Source organism: Sciurus vulgaris, assembly GCF_902686455.1.
Source record: "Sciurus vulgaris genome assembly, chromosome: 1".
In the NCBI taxonomy this organism is placed as follows: domain Eukaryota; kingdom Metazoa; phylum Chordata; class Mammalia; order Rodentia; family Sciuridae; genus Sciurus; species Sciurus vulgaris.
Genome location: NC_136461.1, coordinates 211,045,309 through 211,069,227, shown reverse-complemented (window position 1 = coordinate 211,069,227; position 23,919 = coordinate 211,045,309). Strand labels below are relative to the sequence as shown.

The 23,919-nt window shown below is 56.5% G+C and overlaps 1 protein-coding gene across 1 annotated transcript in view; it reads left to right on the top strand.

Annotated features, from left to right (window-relative positions):
- The first annotated feature begins 17,844 nt into the window (after nt 1-17,844).
- The window catches only part of TSNARE1 (t-SNARE domain containing 1), a 110,732-nt gene continuing 104,657 nt past the window's right edge, over nt 17,845-23,919 (top strand). The window contains 1 exon segment of the mRNA XM_079154119.1: nt 17,845-20,631. The gene's annotated coding sequence lies outside the window, so the exon portion shown is untranslated.

The following is a 23,919-nucleotide window of genomic DNA, read 5'->3' as shown; positions in this document are numbered from 1 at the left end:
CACGCACATCGTGGCCCTGCGAGTGTGTGAACACGGAGGCGTGTGCACGCAGGTGACAGAGCTGCAAGACGCACACGTGTGTCTGTGTACACGTGCTGGCACATGGATGTGGCCAGAGCAGGGACCACGGGGGCCTCGCTGGCCTGGAGGCACGGGGAGGTGCCATGAGTGACAGCAAGATCACAGGGAGCCAGAGGCGCCACCGTGATTTTAAGTTTGCTCACATGGAGACTGTGAGCCCAGGCCTGCCAGGCGTCCAGCCCCACGTGACTGTGCAGGGACAGTGGCCCCACCCGCCCTGGTCCATGGCACAGCAAGTCCCTTCCCTGCTCCACCGTGGTCCTCCTCCCCTATCCAGCCTTCTCTGTGTGCCCCGGCCCTCCCGTGAAGGAGCAGGGTGGCTGAGGGGCGTCCCACGGCACACAGCTTCCCATAGCGCCCTTTGGCCTCTAGCAGAAAACCTGGCCAGCTTACCAAAAAAGAGAGTGGATTGGCCCATGTAGATGGAAGCTCAGGGCTTTTTGAGCTCCAGGTCAAGCATCACCAGGGCCCTGGCTCTGCCCCTCTGCAGTGCTCCTTGCTTTGCCTCACCCTCACATGTTGATGGGCTTCGCGATGGCTCACTTCAAGGGGCAGATGACTTCAGTGTCCTTGGCTCTCACCTGTGTCTTATGCCTCATGGTCCACGTTGACTGCTGGAGCTCCAGCTGTCACATCCACCTTCAGACCATCAGAAGGGATCAGGAAAGAAGAAAGGCCTATGCCGCTTTTGAAGGACACTTCTAGAAAGGTGCATATAGCTTCCATGAATCCCACTGGTCAGAAATTAATCAGTTGGCTGCAAGGCAGGTTGGGAAGTGAAGTCCTCATTGGGCAGCTTCTCAGCCAGCTCAGGTCCCGGGCTCTACTCCTGAGAAGGAAGGGGCACCAGGTCCTGGGGGCAGCAACTTGTACTGCAGGCGCCCTCCTGGATCATCCCAGCACGGCTGCCCCGGTGGGAAGGGCTCAGCGTGTGATGGGTCTCAGGGCCCTGTGCCAGGCCAGCCGCTGGGCCGTGGACTCTGGGCTGACCTGCTCACTGTCCTACCCTGGACAACCCAGTCTGTGGGAGAAGGCAAGCTTGGGCCAGCGGTGGTGAGCGACCCAAGTAGGAAGCAGAGAGGCAGGTGGACCAAGGCTTGGGGAGGCCCCGAGTGTGCACAGGCTGTCTGCGACCCCAGTGACTGTCCTGCGGCAGTGACCAAGGTGGGTCATCAGAGGAGGGATGGCAGGGAGCAGAGAAGAAGGATGCTAGCCTCACAGGTCCAGGTTCTGGCGCCTGCCCAGTGCCCACCAGGCCAGCAGGGAAGGGCAGGACCTGGCCCCCCACCCTTGGCCACCACCCTCCCTGGGGAGCCCCAACCTGGGGGCCACCTGTGCCACCCGCCTCCTGCTCTCCTGGCCTCTCGCCCCAGAGCTTGCAAAGCTGTGGGGCTGTTTGCACTCACTGGCCATGTGGGGAGCTGAGTGTCATTTAATTAATTAGCAAGTTCTCTGCTGCAGCCCTGGGGGGTGGGGGGCAGGACAGCACAGCCTCACTGCTACACAGGGCCATTGGCCCATCATCAAGACACCCAGGGGAGCGCCTGCCTCGGTGTCCCACCCCACTTGGCCTCCCTGGCCACCCCCCACCGTCTTCCCCAGCCTCTGCAGATGCTATGTAGGGGACAGGTGGTGGAGGCTGAACTGAGGGCAGAGGAGAGATCACTGTGCACTGGACAGGGTCACCAGGGGCTTCTGGTGGCCCTGGTTGGATCCCGGCTCCTGCTGCCCAGCCCTGCCCACTGCGGCCCGAGTCCTCCTCAATGGTAAGACACGCCAAACAGCTCTGCTGCAGGGGCGGTGCAGCTAAATGGGGTCCCTGCAGAGATGGTGGACAGTGGGTGCTCACTAAGTCCCAGTTTCCACCTCTCGCTTCCTTTGGAGAGCTCCTAAAGTTAATGGGTGCGGGGAGCCAGACGGAGAGGCAGGGACAGGAGCAGACCAGGAGCACCTGGGGGAGGAGGGCTCAGAGCCTCTGGCCGGACTCCACCCAGCTCCAGCCACGCTGTCCCTGCCCCTCTCCCAAGACCACACCCGTGTCCTGCTGCAGCTTGGTCTGTCTGAACTGTCAGTAAGGGACCTGCAGAGGCCTCCTCCCGAGGCTGGCAGCCTCCATGCAGCAGAGTTCCATGGACGTCCATTGCTCTGGGCAGGTCCTCAGGCCTGCTCCTGCGTCCGAGTCCTGCCCCCGTACAGATGTGGCACAACGTGCCCTCCAGGGTGCCGATGTCAGGCTGGCTCCGGCGGGGGCCGTCACAGGAGCGCGGGGACCTGTGTGCAGGGGCGTGACCATGCTTCTGTTCCACGTGGGTCAGGGCCTGGCCCGGGATGTCTGGGTCCCACGGTCTAGCTCTGTAAGAACCCGCCACCAGGTGTGGTGGCCATGCCCATCGCCCAAGCTGCTCGGGTGGGGCATCTCTTTCCTGGCCACCCAGACGTCCCCCCGTACAGGGTTTCTGTCCAGTCGTCTGTGGCTTTCTCCTTACCTTCTTCTGCAGCGCTGGGGACAGACTGCAGGGCCTCGCCACAGAAGGCGAGCCTCTACCATGAAGCTGCACCCCAGCCTTTCCCTTAACTTCTACCTCTAAATGAAGATCGAGACGTCCAGGAAGACCCCAAGCGGCTGGGGTCTTCCATCTAGCTTCCCTGGAGAGTCTCCCTCTGGGTGCAGGAGTCTGGCCTGCAGGCCTCACCGTTCAGACCCAGACATCATTCTGCTCCCGTCCCCCCCCCCCCCATGGTTTCCAGGAGACACACAGTCATTTGGCATTTATCTTTCAAATAATTCAAAATATTTCTGTGAATTCAAGATTTTTCCCCCCAGTACTGGGTATTGAACCCAGGGTCACTCTACCACTGAACTATACCTCGTCTTTATTTATTTTTATTTTAAGAAAAGGTCTCACAAAGTTGCTAAGGTTGGCCTCAAACTAGTGGTCCTCCTGCTTCGGCCTCCTGAGCAGCTGGGATGACAGGCGTGCACCACCTTGACTAGCACTGCTGTCTCTAATTTTAGCAGTTTTTAGCAGAATGAATTTCTTTGAATTAGATTCCTTGGGATTTGACAGTATTCTTGAATCTATATGTGTATATATTTCACTAAATATGAGAAGTCTCAACCACAATTTCTGCATTTTTTTTTTTGTCCATCACACTCTTTTCTGGTCCTTCTGGGACTCTGACTTCTGAATGTGAGGTCTGTAGATATGGTCCCACGGGCCCCAGCAGCTGTTTTCTTCTTTTTTCTCTCCCTGTTGTTCATGCTGGATACTTTCTGTCAATCACTATTCATGTAAAGTAGTTTGTTCCTTCTGCTGTCTTCATTCTGCTACTGATCTTTTATCACAGGTATTTTTATTTTTGTTATATATTGCTCAGTTGCCACATTTCCATTCGGTTCTCTTCCCTGGCCCCTTCTCATCTCCCCTTTCTGAGCCTTCTTATACTTCCGTTTATTTCAAGAGTGTTTGACTTTACTTGTTGGGGCATTTTTATGGCAGCCTCTTCTTTTTTGATATATATTTTTTTAAGTTTTCAATGGGCTTTTTTTTTTTTTTTTTTTTTTTTTTTTATGCAGGGCTGAGAATTGAACCCAGTGCGTCACGCATACTAGGCAAGCGTTCTGACACTGACCTACAACCCCAGCCCCATATGACAGCCTCTTTCAAGTCTTTGTTCAGATCCTAACATCTGTGTCAAGTGGCTTCTCTTTATTGTTTTGTTCTGTTCAAGATGCAAATTGTCCTTTTCCTTTTCTTCACATGCCAGGTCACTTTGGATTATATCCTAAAAAGTTTGAGTATTATTTTATATGGTTCTGGATCTGGTCTAGACCTATGGAGTTGGGGACCCTCTTGTTTTAGCACTAATGGACCCAGTCAGGTCTTGGCTGCCCATTCTGACCAGTTTTTGGGATGGTTCTCTGCCAGGCCAGTGTTTGGAGCTGTTCAGTGCTATGCAGAGTTGCCCTGCGTGTGAGCACCCTGCAGCCATTCTGGGACTCAAGAGTATCTGCCTGTGGATGATGCCCCAAGTGGGGTTGATCTTGGGCAGCCCAAAACAGCTTGATCACCTCCCGTGCTCCCTCTCTGATTCTCGCTGACAGTTTGGGTTCCCCAGAGTCCCTCCTTTTGACCTTCTGGCCCAAAGAGGGTTTTCATTAAGACATTCGGCTGAGCACTTCCCAAGACTGTGCACTTACCTGGGACCAAGTGGAGCAAAGAAGATCCAAGCAGAGTCGGGGAGACTTCAGGTTGGGCCCGTGTCCCTGAGAGCTCAGGCCCTGTTGTTGCAGAAAAGCATCCTCTTCCTCGGCCTTCTGAGTGCCAGTGGGCCCTGCCACCACAGTCACAGCAGCAGGGTGGCTGGCACATCAGGAAAACAGGAAAACGAACCGGGGAATGTCCCTTCTTCCTCAGTGCTGGGAACCCCGCTTTTTCTTTTTGGGCCAGAACTAGAAGCATTTCCTTCTGGCTCCCTCCCAGCACCAGATTCCATGTCCAGGCTGCAGGTGGCTCGAGCAGGCTGCAGGGCCCCACAGGAAGAGAGCGCGTGCCACTGGCCAGGGCACGCGTGGCCTTCCAGCCCTCTTCTCACTCCTTGTCTAGTGCCTGCTTTCCAAGCCCTCAGCGCCTGCTCTCTGGCTTCCCCAGGCTTTGAAGCCATGCTCAGTGGGCAAGGGAGGGTGGAGCATGCTGGTCTCAGCTGACCAGACCTGGAGCCCCAGCATTTAACCAAGAGTTCCCCTCCTCTCTGCTTAACTGCCCAGGGGCACCCACCACCTCCGATGGAAGACAGGCCCAGAGGGTGGGGTTCACCCCTCCCTGCCCGCCTGTCTCCAGCAGCAGGAGTAACTTGCGGTTTGCCCATGAAGAGTCTGAGGCTGGCGCCCCATGGCCGCCGATCAGCAGGACTGGAGAGAAGTCTGTGCCTTCTGCCTGGCCTGCTCTTGTGTCTGGCCCCCGCAGCCAGCACTGTAGCCAGGTCAGTCTGCGCCACACTCCACCAGCCGGAACGCCCTTAGCCAGGTGGCGGTGAGGGTGGAGCCCAGTCATTCCTCCTTGGGATTTTATGGCAGGTGGACTGAAGACTACCTACCCCACAAAATGGAGACTCAGAGAATCTTCTGGACCCAGGAAGCACCCTGTAGGCGACACCATCCAAGGGCAGGGGCCGGGGACTTGGAGGTACCAGGCTCGTTCCTGCTGTCTGCCTGAGCGCCACACCTCAGGCCAGAGCCCCTCCCACATGTGACCTCGACCCCTGTACACGAGGTCTCCTTCCCTGAGCTGCTGGAGCCCGGTGGCCGCTCCTGCTCCTGCCCCTGGGCTGCGCCCACACCCTCCCTGCCCTCTCACCCACTGACTCCCAGGTCTCCTTGGCCCAGTTCAGCATGGCCTGCCCCCTTTTCCTCCTGACAGCCCTGTTCTCACCTCCCAAGTGTGGCCCACACTGCTCAGAGCTGTGGCCACACCTCAGCACAGCTGTGTGGTCTGTGCTGTCCACACTAGCCCTTTCTCGGGTCCCCCACTGCATGCCTGCAGTGACATTCTGGCAGGCTGGCAGAGGACTGGCCCAGAAAACCCCTGGGTTTTCAGCAGCCTGAGGGGCGAGCTGGAGAGGTCTGCAGGTCAGTGGCTGGCCATTAACCATGCTCCTTGCTGAAGCCTCAGTCTCCCTCTCCATGCTATATCATGGGAGGCTTGTTCCAGAACACTGCCCAGTGTCCCAGCACCCACTACAGCTCCACAGCATGGCTGCACAGGGCACCCAAGGTCCAAGGCAGAAAGAGGAGTTGGCCAGGGAGGAGGAAGGGCCAGAGGCCCAGGCATGGGGGAGGGAAGCAGGGCTTGGGCTCTGACAGCTGGGCAACCTGGTTTCTGCCAGCAAAGTGGTGCTGAGTGGCTGGAGGCTCAGGCTGATCGGGGGGGGGCTGCGTTCAGTGCCCGGGCCGGGCAGGAGGAGCCCAAGGCCAGCAGCTCTCTTTCCTCTCCTTTGCTGTGCAGTTTCTCTCCTCAGGTCACCCAGCCAGGTGTGTTGAAGTCCCACTGTGTGCCAGGAGCAGGGCTGGGGGAAGGGCCTGCCATGGAGTGCAGGCAGATGAGGATCCTGTGGAGAGGCCGCCCTGATGATATCCGAGCCTGTCCCCGCCCTCTGCGCTGTCCCTGTAGCCTGCCCTGTGGACCTGGCCCCAGGCCTGCTCCGCCCCAGAGGCTGTCAGGCCAGCGGCCATCACCACACCACACAAGTGGCCTCATCACGGGCCTCCGCCTGCCAATGGAGGGGCTGCCCCTGCGTTCCCCCAGAAACAGAGCCCACGCACGGCTTCCTGGAGCCAGGGGTGCTGGGCGGTGGCGGCCCCGAGGCTAGCCCGGGACTCTGGGCGCGTGCCCTGGATTCCACATGGTTTATGGGGCCGCCCGGTGCTGGGTATCACGTGCTCCTCAAAGCCCGAGACTTCCCAGGCTGCCCGCTTCTCAGAGCTCCTCAGAGCCAAGCTGCGGGAGGTTCTGCGAACAGACCCAGCTCAGGCCTGGTCAGGCAAAAGGTGCGAAGGGGCTGTGCTGTGGCTCAGGGTGGTGCGCTTGCCTGGCACACGTGAGGCCCTGGTTTTGATCCTCTGCACCACATGAAAATAAAGAAATAACGGCATTGTGTTCACTTACAACTAAAAAAATCACAAATAAATGAATACATTTTAAGAACTGTGAATCTCATTGATGCACAGATAATAAACACTGAAGTCTCAGTTTGGTTTAAAATAAATAAATAAATAAATAAATAAATAAATAAATAAATAAATAAGTAAATGAGTGAATGAATGAATAAAGGAAGGCGTGAGGGCCCCGTAGATCCCGGAAACAGCCAGCTTCCGGTCTGGGAGGCCCAGGAGCTCGGGCGGAGTTGCCTGTGTGCATCTCACCCCTCAGATCTTAGTGCCCAGCTGGCAGCAGACAAGCTGGTGTCCTCTGGCCTTCAGAACTTGAGTCTATGCAGGCAGTCGCCCCAGCAGAAAAGAAGGCATGAAAGTCTAGGGCCCTCGGCCAGGCTGGGGAGCACCAGGAAAGGCCCCCAAATCACAGGATGGGGTCCCCACGGGAGAGAGTGTTCTGCTGGGAGGCAGATTCTGAGGTGGACACTTGCCTGATGAACGCTTATTGGGAAAGCTGATTGGACAGCTCTTGGGCAACGGGAGACTGAAAGAGGTGTTGGTGCCCCAGAAAACTCCGCTGGCTGGGCGGGGCATCGGGAGCTGGGACAGCCCAGTGGAGCAGTGCCACCTGGGCTAGGGGTCCAGATTCCAGCAGTCCTGGGGTGGGGGGAGCTCTTTTCGCCAAAGGCCGTGTCCAGAGAGGCTGGCAGCTGGCTACACCGGTGGCCGCTGGGAGCAGAGCATGTGCTGAGGTCATGGAGCTCCGCTCCTGAGCTTCCCCTGGAGCAGCTCTTGGTGCCAGACCCTGCTCATCTCTCCACCTGAGGGCTGCGGCCTCTGTGGTATGGACCAGCAGCAACAGAGCTCAGAGCAGAGCACAGGAGGCGAGTAGACACCCTGGAGGACAGTAGGCAGTCACACGGGGGGTGCTGCAGGCCCAGGGTCAGCCCAACAGAGGTATGCAGCTGAGCCACCGCAGGTGCCTGGACAGGACACTTCAGCCAGGCAGGTACTCAGGGCAGGACCTGAGGACCGACACCATCTGGGTTTCAGGACTGTAGGAGCCCTTCCTACCCCTGAACTAGGCTGAGCCTCCACCCTGGTCACACTCTGAGCCCTGACCCTGGTCACACTGAGCCCTGACCCATGCCATACTCTGAGCCCTGGCCCTGGCCACAATTAAACCCTGAGCCTGGTTACACTCTGAGCCCTGGCCCTGGCCACAATTAAACCCTGAGCCTGGTTACACTCTGAGCCCTGGCCCTGGCCACAATTAAACCCTGAGCCTGGTTACACTCTGAGCCCTGGCCCTGGCCACAATTAAACCCTGAGCCTGGTTACACTCTGAGCCCTGGCCCTGTTCACACTCTGAGCCCTGACCCTGGTCACACTGAGCCCTGGCCCTGGTCACACTCTTAAGCCGTGGCTCTGTCACACTCTTAAGCCGTGGCCCTGTCACACTGAGCCCTGTCCCTGGTCACACTGGTCCTCACTTCACTGCACAGTCCACTAACACAGGCTGTGGCCTCGGGGGCCTGTGTCTGAGGAGCAGAGGGCCTTGGTGGTGGCAATGGGGCTCACGTGTGACAGGTGTGGCCCAGGCCTCCGCAGTGGCCCCACACTACACGGCTGGACTCCCTCCTGGGCGGGTGCCCTGCCCGACCCTTCGTGTCCCGGGCCCTGTGTCCCTGCTGGAGGGGCGGCCCCATGCTGGGACTGCTCTGTGGTGACTCAGCAGTCCCAGCTTATGTTTCTCTCTGTCAAGCCCCATGAATACAGCAATGATCACAGATCCTCTCACTGTCCCAGGCCTCCTGCCCCTGCTGCTGGCCCATGGCCCTGGGGTGGTGTGGAGGGAGGTCAGAGGGGCAGGTGCTCTTGGCTCTTGCAAGGCAGAGTCCCAGAGTGGACCTTGGCAGAGCCTTCTCCCTCTCTGGGCGGCCTGTCGGTCCTTCGGGAGCGCGAGTCACAGGTTTCTCATGCTGGAGACGCTGCCTCTCGGTTGTCCTGCCTGAGAGTGGGGCCAGCATCCAGGGCTGTGTGGCCCAGCCCCACCCTGTCTGCTGGGGGGTGGTGGGCTTCGCTGGTGTCTCGGCTGCTTCCCGTGCAGGGCTGACGGGCTCGGCCTGAAGGGATGCGGGCCACTGCACTTCATGGGGTTCTGCCTGCCCTCCGTGGCCTGGCAGCCCCAGGACAAGGCCGGGACAGTCCCCAGCCCACCTGTGGACAGAAGGCCTCCCGCACCTGTCAGGCACAGATGGGAGATGGAACCCTGGAGAGGCTGGCGGAGGTGCTGGCTGAGGTCCCATTCCCAGGCACTGCCACCTGTGCCAAGCCCACGTGCTCAGTCTCAGGTGCCATTTCTCTGAATAGGAGCTGAGACCCAGAGAGATGGAGCCACTCGCTCAAGGGAAGGGCTGGGCTCTGCACCCAGGCTTCGTCCACCCCTGAGGACAAGGTCTGGCACCTCTGAAAGCCACCTCTGGCCTGGGGCCAGTCCAGATGCTGCCGCCGCTGGGTCCTCCTGAGCCTTTGCCCACGAGGCCCACTGCCTCCCTCCCAGCCCCTTGTGTTCCCTATCCACCTGGGACATCAGGGGACACAGGTCTCCACGACAGAAGACGATGGCCTGGCCCTTGGCTGAAGAGCAGGGCTGCATGAGGCACGCGTCTGTTTTCTGTGTGCGTGTGGTGGGCTGTGGGTCTGCATGCGTGTGCGCATGTGTTTGCAAACACCTCCAGAGGGGTGGCACCATCAGGCCTCAGTAAGGGATCGGGGGACCTGGGGATGAGTTGGAGGGTGGGGCCAAGCCATGGGGGTCTGGCCTCCGGGAAGGCCCAGGCCCCGCTGTGCAGCCCTCGGTGGAGAGGAGCTCAGGGCCCTGCGGCCCTTGGCAGGTGCACTCTGCAGCCCGCTCTGCCCTGCTGGAGTTCCCTGGTGCTGCTCGGGCTCCAGCTCAGGGCTCGCAGCCAGCAGGCCCTGCACCCGTCCTGCCTGGTGACAGGGCGCCTCGTGAGAGCCTGGCTGCTCTGGAGCCTCTCACAGCTGCTGCTTCACACACGGGGAGCAGGCCACGTCCACTTTGGCTCCGAGGAGCACCTGTGCCAGGTTAGGGCATGGCAGATGCCGAGGGGCAAGGGAGGGATTTGAATCATGGCCCTGCTTCTCCCGGGGCCAGTGGGATGCTCGCCAGTGAACCAGGGGCTGTCTGGTCTGACCTCTAGAGAGCAGATCCAGCTCTGACACCCTGTAGGTGACAGTGACCATTAAGAAACAGAAACGTAGTGAAAACCCCCCTTTTCCAGATGGGGAAGGGCATGCTGGGAAATGTCCATGGTGATGGGGACCAGGGCTGCCCCTGCTGAGGACCCAGGCCTCCCCGTCCCAGCACTGAATACTGTCTGGGCCTTGGCTGCCCTTGTTGAGGGCAGGGATTGTTTCTCCCATGGCCTGTTGGGGCCAGGCACAGAGCAGGCACGCTAATGGGCAGAGCTGTCCATCTGTCCAGGGGCGCTATACTGCCTGCCCCCACTAAATTGGGGGTTCTTTCTCCTTTGTAATATCTGTGGGCTCTTTTCCTTCTTCTCTAGTGAAAACAGAGGGCCAAGAAGCGTGTGTGGTCATCTGCATGGCCAGTGCCAGGCCAGCCTCCCCATAATGCCCCCACTGCCCTTCTCACCTCAGCTGTTCCCTGCAAACTGGCCAAGGGAGCAGCACTACTGCCCAGCCCGACAACCTTCTCATGGCTCCATCACAGCCCAGGGGCCAGGATGCTTGTCCACCCAGGTGCTGGGGATGTACTGGTCTCTTACCAGGGCCCCATCGAGCTTAGGGATGAAGGCATTTGGGGCTCAGGAAAATTGTCCCTCGGCCCTCACCCATCTGTTCCTTGAGCCATTTTCTCATCTGGGGGCAAATGTCAGGGGTAATGAAGGGACAGCTGGGGTCTGTGGTCCAGAGAGTCAGCACTGGTGCAGAGAGAGCAGTTGGGACACCAAGGGTAAGGGAGGCACCATCTGAAGTAGGTAGGGACCTGGCAGGGAGGGAGGACCTCAGACTGGAGCCAGGAGCTCGGGCCAGCACTAGTTCTGTCCCTACTGCTCAGTGACCTTGGAGCCACCTCCCTGCTCTGGACCTTGGTTTCCTTCAAAGTATTCCAGGTGATCTCCAATCTCCTTTCTGGCTCAGCCACTGGAATCTGTCATCCATTCACTCGACAAACACACAATAAAAAATAACGTGCCAATTGCCACCAAGGATTCCCCGTTTGGGGTAGGGGACAGCATGGAGCAGGCGGCAGGCTGGGAGAGCTGGCTGATGTGGGCGAGGCTGGGACCCTGGGCCGGATGGGATCCTAGCACTGCAGGTGGCCTGGGGAAGGCTGCTGGTGGGCAGTGTGCACCCCACCAAATCAGATGGGGTGCAGAGACAAGTCGCGTGGTCCTGTGTGAGCAGGATGTTGCTGGCCTGGGCTGGCCATGCAATGATCCCTCCCACTTCATCCGTCAGGTGGGGAGCTCACAGTTGCTTCCTGCCCGTTCAGGCTGTCCTGAGTTCTGGCAGTGTGCTTGCTGGGGAGGGAGCCCCTGGAAGTACAAACCGTTGTGATTTTGCAAAATGCTGTTCTCTCTGATTTTTACCTTCCTTCTACTCATTAGCATCTCACAACTGCTTCCCTGTGTGCAGCGGAGCGGGTGCCTCAGGCTCCTGAGGTGGGGATGGGCTGATGTGAGACAGTGAAGTCAGCTCTTGGACCCAGAGTTGACTGGGACTTAGGACATAGCTCAGTGGTAGAGCACTTCAATTCCTAGCACTAGGGGGGGGGGGGAGACTTTGAGCATGCAGGACTGTGTCTGTGCTTACATAGAGCAACGTGGGAAGGAAAAGGGGTGGAGAGGGCTGGGGTAAATCCCTGGGTCACTTTGGAATAGCTAGGGTAGAATAGCTTTGTTAGATCCACACTGTTCCTCTTGGCAAACTCCTACTGATCCTTCAGTACCCAGTCCAAATGCCACTTCTCCGCGAAATTCTCCAGTTCTTGGAGAGAATGTGGTATTTCCCCATATAACCTTCTAACAACAGACTTGTGTCCTAGTAGGTGATTTCTTTGGGACCATCAGTCCTCTTTTGCTCCTTGATACCCTGAGGGCATCATCCCATGTTTTTAACTCTGGTGACTGGCCTTGGTGCTTGAAGACCACTCAAAATATGACACACACACACTGGCATACACGCTGTGGGCTCACATGGTCCCAGGTGAGCAAGCGACTGTGCAGGACAGGTATCTGATGTGCAGGTCACCAGACAGGACACAGTGGGAGCAGGAGTCATGTGCCAATTGCCACCAAGGATTCCCCATTTGGGGTAGGTGACAGCATGGAGCAGGTGGCAGGCTGGGAGAGCTGGCTGATGGCTCAGCTGGAGGAAGCAGAAGAACAGGAAAGGTGGAGGCGCAGCCGTCTCTCTCAAAGGGAACACTCCCTACTGAAGGGATAATACACCCTGTTTCCAGAGTATTTTGGAAGAAATTAGGTTGCAGACACTGGCCAAATTAATCCAGGTGACAGGGTGCTAGTTCCCAGCCTTTCACGAACTAGAAGTTCCTGCGCCAGGGTCATGAGGAAGAGGCCCTGCCCTACTCAGCCCTCCCCTGAGTACCCACCAGTTTCCCTGAAGAAGTCAAGAGCTCAAGAACAGTCTTCCCCTCCATTCTGTTCCCCACCGGGGATAATGGTGCATCATTGCTCACAACCTAGCTGACCACAGGAGATGGGGGAGGTGGCGCCTTTCTTTCCTGGACCCCTTCGATGCTGCTGCTGTTTGTGTCTTCTCTTCCCCCACCTTCAGCTCCCACTCATTGGCCCTCTGTGATGGAGGTTCCTCTCCTTCCTGAGCCCATAAGTGAATCCCTGGAGCTCAGGAAGACAGATATTATGATTTGGATATGAGGTAGTCCCCAAAAGCTCCTACTTTAATACAGGAATGTGAAATGATTCAATTGTGAGAGCTGCAACCTAGTCGCTGCATAGTTTGAATGGACTGACTTGGACGTAATGATAGGGAGATGGGGTGTGGCTGGAGGACTTGGGAAACTGAAGATGTGCCCTAGAAGGGTGCACCTCCTCTGCAGCTCTTTACCTCTCCCCATCCCTCTCACTTCCTGACCCTGCCATGAGCTGAGCATCTTTCCTTTGTTCCACCCCTCTCGCATGGTGTGCTGCCTCACCCTGGGCCCAGAGCAATGGAGTTGTCCATCTGTGAACTGAGACCTCTGAAACTGTTAGCCTCAAATCAACTTTCCCTTCTCTAAGTTGTGCTTCTGAGGTATTTGTCACAGCAACTCAAAGGTTAACCAAAACAGAAATTGATACTGAGAAGTGGGGTCATTGTGTGACTAACATGACCATGTGGTTTAGAAGCCTCTGGAAATGGTTTGCTGGAGAAGCTTGGAAACATTTGGAGATTCAAGTTTTAGAATTTGTAAGCAGATCTTAATGGGTAGTTCTGGTGGGAACTCTGAACAGAATGCTGATAGGACTGCAGGTAGTAAGGACTATGCCATGAGGTCTCAGAGGGGAACGAAGACTGTGGGAAGCGGACTAGAGGTCACTCATGTTGTACTCTGGCAAAGAACTTGGCTACATTTTGCCTGTGTCCTGAGACTTGTGTACGGCTGAATTTAAAACGGATGGACTAATTCATTGGTAGGGGAAATTTCAAGGCAGCACAAACTTCAGTCAGTGGCATGAATGTTACTAGTGGCTTTTAGCCAGGTTTACTGTGACAAATAGGAACAGAAAACAGAGCTAAGGAATTTTAAAAACTTACAGTTTGACTAGAAAAGTGCATATAAAATTGGGGCCAAGGGAGGTGTGATTGTTGAAGGGATTACAGTCCCTAGTCACTAAGTGCTTTGCACAGAGACAATAGGAAGATAACTTGAGGGCATCTCAGGAACTTGTGAGACCACAATCATTGCAGGCTCCATGATGCAGAAGGGAAAATCCATTTGAAGAAGAGATGATGGGGACACTGCTCACATGGGGTATAGGGCTAGGAGGTTGTTTCACCAAGCTGAGCCGCACAGGCACTGAGGTTGCTGCACCTGTGATTCTAGGGGCACAAGTGCTGCACAATCTGGTGGCAGACCTTGGCATCATCCATGTGATGCTGGTTCTGCAGGAATGCAGGATGCTGGAGTTAGGGGCCATGGAGGCTGCCACCAAGATTTCAAAAGGAAGGCCTGAGAGGCGAGGCAAAGTGTAGCAAGGCTGGAGTCCCTGGTGGGCTGCACCTGAGAGGGCAATGCATGAAACTGAAGGCGAAGCCAAAGATAGAGTGGAGACAACAGAAATTAAGAGATGCCAATAATGTGGACCATCAGCAGAGAAAAGCTGCTGGTTGTAAAAACAGTCAGACTACCAGAGGCCCCTGCTGCAACTGGCAAGGCTAGAGGGGTGGGGCACCAGTCCCTTTGGAGAGCACATCCTGTGGCCATGTGTCCTGGATGCTGTATGCAAAGCTATGGGGTCTGTTTGCCTGCTGGATTTTGTTCTTGCTTTGGCCCATCCTTTTTTTCTGTGCCTCTATTCCTCTTTTTAGGAATGGGAGTGGTTATTCGGTGACAGTGTATGTTGAGTATAGACAACTTGCTTTTGGTCTTTACAGGGACTCACAGCCAAGAGTTTGCCTTGGGTCTCAAAAGAGACTTTGGACTTGGACTTTTGAGCCATGCTGGAACTGACTATGGGACTCTTGGAGATGAACTAAATGGAGATGGACATGAGCTTTGGGGGTGGAATGTTATGGTCTGAATATGAGGTATCCTTCCAAAGCCCCTGTTAATGCAGGGATATTTAGAGGTGAAATGATTGGATTGTGAGAGATGTAGCATAATCAGTCCATCCTGGTTCAAATGGACTGACTGTGTGGTAACTGTAGGCAGGTGGGAAGTGACTAAAGGAAGCAGGTCATTGGGGTGTCCCCTGGGAGTGTGCATCTTCCCTGCAGTGCCTTTTCACCCACATGCTGCTTCCTGACCCTGCCGTGTCCTGAACTGCTTTCCTCCTCCACACCCTTTCGCCATGATGTTCTGCCTCAACTTGGGCCCAGAGCAATGGCATTGGATGTCTGTGAACTGAGACCTCTGAAATTGTGAGCTCCAAATAAGCATTTCCTCCTCCAAGTTGTTCTTATCAGGTCTGTTGGTTGCAGCAGTGAAACAGCTGACTAAGACAATGGAGGCCCAGGGCTGGCTCAAGGGGTTCCTTTACCTCTGTCCCTTTTACCGCAACCTTCGTCCCCTTCAGCTCATCACCCTGGGATAAGACAGAGACTGGGCCTGGTTCCTCTTTACTGTGGTTCGGGATCAGCAGGAGGTTCCAGGCCATGGGGGCAGGTGGACAGCCAGGAGAGGAATCACAGCTCTTGCGTCAGGGTGGTCAGTGGTCTGAATGGCAGAGGAGCTCTCTCAGGGGAGGGATGAGAGATAGGTGTGCAGCACTGTGGTCACGATGGGTTGTGCCCATCACCACCCTCATATTCTCCTTACAGTCTGTAGTGCCCTTGCTCCCCATGAACTCACCACATACACCATGCAACCCCTGCAGGTCTCGCTGACCAGCAAGGAGCCTGGTGCCAGGGTGCATGTCCAGCACACCTGCTGTTCCTAAGCCATCTGACCCTCACTCAGATGATGGGTCTAATGCATAGACATAAGAGGCATGTAGAAGAGACAAATTATGTGCCCTCATCTGCTTACTGAGGGGCTGCACGAGTCCCTTCCCAGTGTCCCAGGACCCAGCAGCTGCATGGGTCTGTGGCTTCAGGGCCATCACAAGCTAAGCCCCTGGAGGGAAGGCAGTGTGCTGCAGGCTGTCCTGGCTAGGTGTTGGAGCATTCCACCAGAGGCTCAGTGCAGACCTTTCACATTCCTTCCTTGACCTCCAGGCCTCTGGTGTAGCCCATGCCCCGGTTCTGTCTTGTATGGCCTCAGCTAGATTGCAGTGCATGTGTGATTGTTGACACTGATAATGGTGAACAGAGCTGTCTTGATGCAGCTGGAGGTTCTAGGCCAACCCCATCCTCCTCTTCTTGCTGGGTACCAGAGTCCAAATGTTAACTGCGATCAGGGCCCCAGGATGCAGTTATCTCCCAGCTTCCTTGCAACCAGAAGTACCCAGGAACCAGTTCTGGTCAAGGGGGCAAAAGCAGATATAGAGTGTGAAAATCCAGGAGCATCCTTGGAAGGCGGTGGAGAGTACGCCTGCATGCCTCTCCAGTCTCGTGCTGGCTGGGAAGCAGATGTGATGCCACAAGAGAGGCCTGTTTATAGAGATTGCTGAAGAAAGGTGAGGCCCCAGAGTCTTGATGATTGAGGCTACCTTCTCTGGATTTGAATTCTAAACAAACACTGATCTTGTTTAAGCCAGTTACTTGGGGTTTTCTGTCATTAGCAACCAAATCCAATTGTACAGTATCCCCAGGGCCTAGCATGTTGTCTGACATTGAATAAAGATTAGTGGAATGAATAAATGATGGAGAATAGACTTCAAAGATGAGATTAGGCAAGAAAGGAGTGAGAAGCTGTCCCAGGCAGCAAGCCTGAGTGGTGTCCCTTGAGGTACAGAGACCCTGTCTGCTGCCTCTACCGCAGGGGTGAGGGCCAGCAGGCTCCCTGTTTCCAGGAAGGGAGGCCCACTCTTCCTTCACCAGTTATATAAACAGCAAAGACAACACTGACACCGTTCCGTGGGCTCTTCCCTCACTGTTTATCCCCCTACTCCCCTGTGGCATTAAATACCCTGGCAGGGAGGCTGCGTGCTGCGTGTCATGCTGGAGCTCATTTTCTGGGGAGGCGGCTTGCCTGCTGTTCCCCTGCGTGTGCATTGACACACTTATGCTAGTGAACACACTGGTGTGCACTCCCTCACGGTCAGTGTTTTTCACACAAATGTGCTTGGTGTGCATACACACACCAGTGCCACACTGTGTCCATGAACACATCCTCGTGTCCAGGGAAGCAGAGGGCACAGTCCCTTCAAAGGAACTCAGCGGCCTCTGCAGACTGGGCCCTTGCGCTGTCATCAGGTGTGACCTGGGCTTAAAGAGAACGGCCAGCATTGAATGACAGCACTAGTGAGGACCACGTGTCAGAGAGGGCCTGGTACAACCGCTGTTTCCCCGTGGTGGGCGAGGGGAGGCAGCATGAGAGGGTCAGCCATCCCCTGGTCCAGCTCCTGCCAGGTCCACGACCCCGTGGGTCACGCGGAGGGTCAGCGGGAGGGCGGAAGGGGCCGTCAGGGAGCCCGGGCCAGGACCGAGGAAGGAGGGCGCGGCCCCAGGAGGGCGCCCTGTGGAGGCCCCCACTCCGTAGGCTGTTTCGAGCGAAGGTCCTCGCAAGGGTCCTTCAACTGTCCTGGGCCTGTTTCCTCGTCTGAGTGCCCACGAGGGGCCCGCGCAGCCTGCGCAGCGTGTCAGCCCGGCTCCCGGTTCCCGAGGCCCGCGGGAGTCCTCACTTTCAGGCACGTCGGAGGTCCGGTCCCCGCCCGCGCTTCGTCTGGCGCTCGGGATCAGACCTGCCGGCTGGGACCGGAGTCCCGCGCCCGCGCTCGCCGGGGTCTTTTGGCCGCGCCGTTCGCCGTCCGCGCAGCTTCCGGCCGCGCGGGGCACGCTGGGACTTGCAGTCTGCGGGCCTGCGGCAGGTCGCGCGCTATTGGCTGGCGGCGCCGTCACGTGACGTTCGGGTGCGCGGCCCGCCCCAATCGCCCTCCTGCCTGGAGCCGTCCAGCACCCAGTTCCCCGGCAGGTGAGGCGGCACGGAGGGGAGGCTCCGGGAGGCCCGGCGGGGCGGGCCCGGGTCGCCGGCGAGGGGATGCGGGGGTCCAAGGGTCTGGGGAGAGCGTCTGGGGTCGTCAGGGAGGAGGTCCCGGGGTCCAGGCAGGAGGTCCGGAAGTCCGGGGAGAGGTTCTGGGGAGAGAGTCGAGGGTCTGGGGAGGGGGTCCGAGGGTCTGGGGAAATGGTCAGAGGAGGGGGTCTGGGGGTCTGCGGAGTCTGGGGAGGGAGTCTGGGGAGGGGAATGGGGACCCCGGCGAGAGTGTCCATGGTCCCAGGCGCAGCATTCGGGGCTTGGTCGAATCCGGAGCGGCAGCGGGTGGATGCTGACCTGTGCGTCCCGCTGCCTGCCCTCCGGGACCGCTCTGGGCCAGGGGCGTCACCGCGCCCACTTGTTGGCTGCTGCCAGGGCTGGTCCGCGTGGCTCCACAGTGGACCCTGCCTCCCATCGCTGCTGGAGACCTTGATCGCCTGTGCTTCTCCTCTGTCCCTTTTCAAACTTGTACAAGGTGCCTTGTGGGTACTGTGGGCCAAGTACATCCCAGGGAGTTCCAGGTGGCTCTGTTCTCTGTGGTCTCTGGGGATGTTCCCGAGGGGCAACCTATTTATTATTCGCAGACTGGCATCTCCTTCTCCCTTGGTCCTGGGAACTCTTACCTTTGATGTCCAGGATGGCAGCCAATAGCCACATAAAGCTTTGTAAACTGACCTGAAAGTGAAGCCACATTGACTGGTGACTGCTGGGTTGGAGGGTGCTGATTAGGGACCTGTGAGGTCATCACAGAAAGTTCTGCAGGCCAGGGTGCTGTTCCTCATCCTGCTGGGCTCCATTCCAGCCACATATGGCACCCTTTCCTTGATTAAACCCCTTACTGTCCTTCAAATAGGTCCCTGCTTGCAGGCATCTCCTATCCTCTGTAGGTATGGGCTCATGGTCACTGTCTCAGTGTCCTTCCCTATCTCCTGGTATTTCCTATTTTGTTGCATCTCCTTCCCCAGCACCTCTTATTTGGTCATTGCCACTTTTCTGCTAGTTTCTGTGTCTGTGAGGCAGAGATTGGGATTGTTCCTTACTGTACCTCCAGTTCCTTACTGTACCTCCACCACCTACTCGAGGAAAGATACAGATGAAGTTTGCTGATAGCCTCAGGTGGTTACACTCTGATATGGTTCAGCCTGGTACATTGTAGGTCCTTGGTAGAAATTCTGGGCAGCGCATGGCTGCACACACAGGGCAGTGTAGGCTCAGGAGCCAGGTTGTGACTACAGGTGGCTGTGAGAGGCTGGTGGATCCTAGAAGGCTTCCTGTGGGTCACTGCCATCCCTCACCTCCTCAGCTGACCTAGTCTGTGCACATCCAACATCCTGTGGCTGCCCTGACTTTGCCCAGTCTGTCTTTTATGGGCACACCTCATGTCAGGTCCTCTGTAGGCACTGGAGTGACAGCCTTAGGCCCAGGCAGGCATCTAGGTTTGGGGCTCATGGACACGCAGGCATTCCATAAGTCCCTTCCATGGCTTCCCGCTGCCTATAGGGTAAGGTCAGGATCTGGCTTCTGCCTAGGACATCAGCCATATTGTCCAGTTCTTGCTTCACAAGAACAACTGTAGATGTCCTTGTTTTCTGCACACCACATAGCTTTTCTTGCACATGTGTGCGTATGACTGGTCTTCTACTTGGAATGTGCTTGCACTTGCATGTTTGGCTCAGACACTTCCACCCCAGTTGCCTTTGTGCCCTGAGCACCCAGCCTAGCATCTAGAGCAGGTGGGCACCGGGCAGGTTTGGATGAATGAGGTAGCTGTGTGAGAAGGCAGCACGAGAGGTGCAGGTGTGGAAGTTCAAGGTTTATGAACCTCCAAGCAGGAGTAGGGAACTTACTTCCCAGAGGGGAGAAAAGATGTCCAGACCGTGATCACAGGTGTACCAGCCATTCACAACAAGGCTTAATGTGGGGTGCGGGCCTGGGAGTGGGGTTGTCTTCCCAGGTTGTGGAGTTTGAATTAAGCCAGGTGGCAGGGCAATGTCTGGTTGGCAGAGAGAATGGGGTCATTTGCAGGTGTTAATATTGGTAGATTAGCCATACCCACTTTGAAGCCCCCTGGGGGAGGGCCTGCTGCCATCCTGTTTTACCAATGAAGAGTCCGGGCCACAGGAAGGTGAACTGGCTGAGTCCCTGAACTGAAGTTTAAGACACCATCCGCTGGGTCTGGATGTGTTCCGAAGTTGTTGGGCATTTTATCATTCTTAATTGTGTTTGGGATAAATGAACAGTTGGCTAAGGTGTGTGCTTTCTTTTTTTAAATGCTCATGATGTTCTTGTGGCTGTGGGATTTGTTTTGGTTGTATGAAGGGAATTTGGCCTGAGTGGCTCAGTCCAACTGTAATTCATTGTAGTCTTCAGAATCTGACTTAGTGCAACATCTGTAACAATGGGCCTGTTAGCAGCCTGAGAGTAATCTCCTGTCCGAATCATCTGTTTGCTGTCCGATGCTGCCTGGCTCCTGAGTGTTTGCTGGTTGTGTGGATGGGGTATTGAGTGACCAAAAGACTGAAGGGGAGAAAGAGTGAGCAGAATGGAAGGGTGCAAGGCCTGTGCTGCTTCTTCAGGGGTTGCTTTCAGTTATTGGCTGTTAATTCTGATGTTTGGGCTTGGAGCATCTGTATCCTGTTCTTCTGGCGTATACTGGGGCCAGCAGGGAAGGTTTATGATCCCAGGATTTTTGGTGAGAAGTTGGAGGTGCTGATTCAGGACATCCATAGCAGACTGCAGTCATTCTCTACCCCCATCTGCCACCCTGCCTCGTCCAGTCCTGGGAAACATGGACCCTGGTGGATGTTTGAAGTGTGTATGGGTGTGTGTGTGTGGGGGGGAGGGGTCATGGCACAATTGACCCTAAACTTGTACCATTCTTACCTCAATATGCTTTGGGAGTACTGCTCAAGAGCCATCTAAAACCTTCCATAAGAAGAGCTGTCTTGGCCTGAGTCCTCTGGTGCAGAAGCTGGGACCTGCCACCAAGTACAAACCAGGTGCTGTGGGAGTTTCCTGAAGATGCTACAAGGTGGTGTCCTTGCCTGAGGAGCTGACTTGGGGCAGGACTCCTGGGGAGGCCTTGGCTTAGGCGTCCGGGTCTGCCATTCAGGGCTGTCCTCAGAGCCTGTTGCAGCTGTTTTTCAGGCCTTATCCCAGCTGTAGGATTCTCCTGGCAGCCTGAACTTGCCCAGTGCAGGGTGGGGTGAAGATGACTGTGCTTGACTCAAACCCAGATTGCATTGGATGGACTTCTTCCTGGCATGGGGGCTTTGTTAGGACTTGAACTAGCTTTATGGTCACCACAGGCAAGCAAGAATGGTCTGCTGGGGTGGTCTGCCTTCCTGGCAGGGCCCCAGCCCTGGCCCCTGGAGTCAGGGCCCTCTCTGAAAGGAGAAGAGTGTTCTGTGAGGACAGTCTAAGACCTTGCCTTGCGTGGGCTCAGGGCTTGGAGGCCAGCAGGAAGGGGCTGCCTTGCAGTCTCTCCTGTCCTCACTGGGGACACTGCTGCTCACTTGACAGTGTAAGGGCATAGAGAGTGGTCAGTGAGGTGGCACAGAGAGGTCACCCACCCCACGTGTGTGGCTGTGGGCAATGGGGTCCTGTTGGGCTGGGCTCTGGTCTGGGTCAGACTCCACCCAGGGCCTGCAGCTATGGCTAACAGTGTCCGGGCCTGTCTGGGCCTAGGGCTTGGCATTTATGGCTGGGTCATTTAGTGGCAGTAGCACCATACACACTTTGGTGGATCGATGAACTAGCTTGGGGCAGTGGGTCCTCCCTGGACTGGCAGCAGGCCTACTTGTTGTCCTGGTGATCCTGGGTTCTCCCTGACTAGAAATGAGTGAGCAGGGGTAGGAGGTCATGCCGGCCCTGTGGGCCCTGGCCAGGTGTTCTGGCCCAATGATCCTTTATTTTTTTTTCCACTGAGTTGGTAGATGTCGTGTTTTCTGCTTCTGATTTCCCCTGAGGAAAGGGCAGGGATCCAGTCCTGGTGTGTACATGTGCAGCCTCCTGGGGCAGCAGAGCTGCAGTGCCTCAGTGGGATCCAAACCAGGTCACTTGTCAGCCTTTCCTGAGCCCTGCTCTTACTGTCCCTCTGATCTAGTAGCCTCCCTGGGGTGGGTGGCAGTGTGGCCATCTCAGAGACATGGAAACTCAGGGCCTTTTGAGATATCACCTGCGGGATTCAGGGAAGAACTCCCAAGGCAAAAGGGCTGTGGGAGTTTAGGGAGTGTGGCCGCAGGGCAGGTCTGCGCTTCCTCACACCCAGGGCTGCTCGCTCTGCGCTGGCAGTTGGGGTAGAACTGACCATCGTTGCTGTCTTTGGCCTGTCCTTGTAATTGGTGCCACTCTCATTTACCCTTGGCATCTGCTGGCACCTGCTGGCTTCTTTATACCGCACAGATTGGCAGGCTTCTAGGGTTGAGTAACTGATCCAGGTCACGGCTGGTAAGGGCCAGGCCATCACTTGAAGCCTTGGCTTCCAGTCTGGGTGCCTTAACCAGCTCTTGCTGGTCTGGCTCCTCTGGCCCTGTCACTCCTGGCTGGGAGTCCTTGCAGGTGCTGACTGCTGTGCCTCCTGCCTGCCTGTACTCCTGTCCCATTGCTTCTGGGAAGGCCAAGTTGGAAGAAGCTTTACACACTGGAAGGTGTGCTGGGAGCTGGAGGACGCTGTTGGTCATGGCGGTTGTTGCGTGGCTGAGGCTTTCATCCTGGCCTGTCTTCCCTGTCCGGGTGATGCTCTTGTGACTGTGGCATAGATCTGAGGACTCGAGGAGTCCCAGCGTGCAGGTTGGCACTCCTGGTGGAGAGCCTGGGGCAGAACCCAGTATTCTTGCTCCTGGGAGAGCTTACCGTGAGGTGGGTGGAAGAAGCCTGTGGTGGCTGCGACTGGCCCTGGCTGTGGAGGTGACAAGTCACTGAGTTGGGCAGCTCCAGGGCTGTGGGCAAGTGCCATACTCAGGGATCTATCTGTCCATGTCTGTTGCCTGGCCTTTCATCGCCTGAGCCTGACCCTGGGTGCAGTCTGAGGGGTGTAGACAGGCCTGTACCCAAGGAATGCTGGGCTCTGAGGGTGGGATGTAGTCTGGGGGACATGAGGGCCAGGTGTTCCAGGGAATCCCCAGGCATTGAGGTCTGGTCGGGGTCATGGCTGCAGGGACTGCAAGTAACTTGCCCTGGGCAGAGCTGGTGAGGAGGAGAAGGGGTACAGCCCCCACCCTGCCCTGCCTGGCTACCTCTGGCTGCCCTCCACCCAGATCCACAGTCCCTTTTGGCCACATCTTTGGAAAGGGACATCATTTTAAAGCTAAAGCCCAGAATCACTTTTTCCCTAAATTAAAACACACAACACAACGGCGCCTTCCTGGGCCTGGCTGCCCTCTCAGCACAGGCTTTTAGTGGCAGTGCTAATGAGTGGCTGGATTCATTTCTTGGAGTCTGGCCTCCTTCCCCCTGCTGTGTCACCCACAATGAGGGTGCTAATGAGCACGGCATGGGGGCGAGGCTGGGAGGATGATGGCTCTGTTTCTTCCTGGTACAGGATCCAGAGTGTTCAGCTGCAGGAGTGTTCCAGCTGGTCCGCAGCCTTCAGCCTGAGCTCCTTAATTCCCTCTTAATGTCCTGGCTCCTCTGGCCATGGTGGCTTCTGGCCCTGTCACTCCTGGCTGGGAGTCCTTTAGGGTGCCCTGTCCTTGCTACATAAAGTCAGACTCTCACTTGGCATTGCACTTTTACTGGTCCTTCCAGCCTCAGAACTCTACTGAACTGACTGCCCAAAGCTGCCCTGAGCCTGTCCTTGGGTGACTGGTGGGGCTGTCCTCTACCTGGAATGGCCCCAACTGTGGCCTCCCTAAGGAGGTCACCATACTTGTTAAAGCATGTGGGAGCCAGCCCATGCCTGAGGGCCTGGCACCTTGGCTGGCATCTATCTCCTTTGGGGAAAGCAAGGCAGAGAGACATCAATCAAGTCAAGACATCAGTAAAATGTCTTGGCCTGGCTCCGTCCGTGTTGACTGCAGGCATTTGTTTCTGGACTGTGCCTGTAGGACTGGACAGGGGTTTTTCTGTCTTTACATCCCCAGCACAAGGAAGTGCACATAGTAGGCACTCAGTAAACACTTAGGCCTGGGCGCATAGCTGGGAAGAGCATTGTCTTTCCAGCTTCAGCTTTTGACCTCTCAGCCTCTGAGTGCTCTGGACTCTTCAGCCCTCAAAATGACAGGAAGTGGTGGGGGCTTGATAATAGTAGATGCTTGACAAGGGCAGTACTGCCTGCTGAGCAGTTCCTGAGGCCACACCCTTAGTCCTGTTTTGCAGA